This window comes from Poecilia reticulata, linkage group LG2, assembly GCF_000633615.1.
Source record: "Poecilia reticulata strain Guanapo linkage group LG2, Guppy_female_1.0+MT, whole genome shotgun sequence".
NCBI classification, from domain to species: Eukaryota; Metazoa; Chordata; class Actinopteri; order Cyprinodontiformes; family Poeciliidae; genus Poecilia; species Poecilia reticulata.
The window spans coordinates 11,350,866-11,352,439 of NC_024332.1; positions in this window are offsets into that span (position 1 = coordinate 11,350,866).

Sequence of the window (1,574 nt, forward strand, 5' to 3'; positions counted from 1 at the left end):
ATCGATCGATCGATCGATCGATCGATCGATCGATAGATAGATAGATAGATAGATAGATAGATAGATAGATAGATAGATAGATAGATAGATAGATAGATAGATAGATAGATAGACTGCAAGTCGTTGCTTCCAGATGAAAAAGAATCCATCCAGTTGGACATAGCAGCAATTCTCACTATTTTTTGGCTAAATGAAGCGTCATAAGGCAATGAATGAGGTATTCTTCATTCATGGCTCTTTAGTGACATCTGGTGCCTCACTGAAACTGATAGACTTGTTACTCAAGGCTGTGGGTGAGGTTTGTCATTCTGAGGAGGAAGGGAGCTGTGATGGACCGAGTTAAAAACAGGAGGAGTCACAGGATATATTAGAAAAATATGTTTTTTTTATTTTAATCCACAAATTATAAATGACAAAAAGATAAACTGAGCTCATAAAAGAGGTTAAAGAAACAAAACTGAACTCAGGAAAAAATGTAAACAAACTGGCAGCACAAACAAACATAACTAGCCTCACAAAGAAATGACACACAGGGGTATATATACTGGCTGATCAGACCAATTAAGACACAATAGGGGTAACTAAACAGAGTACAATTACAAATAACACAAAACAACTAACAGTACAGCTAAGTTTGGCTAAACTAAAGACCCAAACTATGAAAACCAAAAATATTAAAGTTCAAATACTAATATTTACTTAAATACAAAACTTATCTAAACAAAGAAACTACTAATTCCCCCTGCCAGCAGGAACTAGTGGTGCAGTCCAATCAGCATTGCCCCCACATATTTTGTCTGGCCACTCCAAGGCAGGTAAGTACCAGCAAAACAAACAAGGAGTTAGTCTTAAGCTAACAAATTAAACTTAAAGTTGATATAAATACATATGTTAACTAAATGTGTGCGCTAATAAAAAGAACAAATGTATCCAAATCAACTTATAAATGTTTTACTGAACCTAAAATGTTGTGTTTATATAAAAAAATAAATTGTGAAAACTAAATTGTGCATAAAAGAGTTACCGACTTCTGACTTAAGAGTGTGGCCATGGATTTGGCCATCACAGGAGCCACGGAAGGAGATGGATGCCATGGCTCAGTGCCAAGTTGTGCAGCACACCACATGCCTTGATGATTTTGCACACCTTCCTCAGATGATATGAGGCCAATAGCACAATACACGGCTAAACATATGTGGGAGTGAGCTGTATTAAAGTGCACCTCTTCTATACTCTGAATATTTGGAAAGGGGGTTAGAAGTGAACACCTGGGGGGTAACCCAATTTCCCCTGCAGATTATAGCGGAAGACTACATCAGTACTTGTGTTGTGTTGCCCAGCTTTCCACTATATTTATCAGATATGTTGTTGTCATATATGAAGGGGTGTCGGAAGCATTTCTGTTGTGGGAGTGATACATCAGCTGTGACAAGAATGACAAACATACAACTCACAACGTGCATGCAGCTTTTCTCTCCCTTCTCTATGACTCACTGACTTTTTTCTACTACTGTTCTCATTTTATTGGCAGTTTGTGGAGTATTTTATTTTGAAAAAAAATATCAATTTCCACT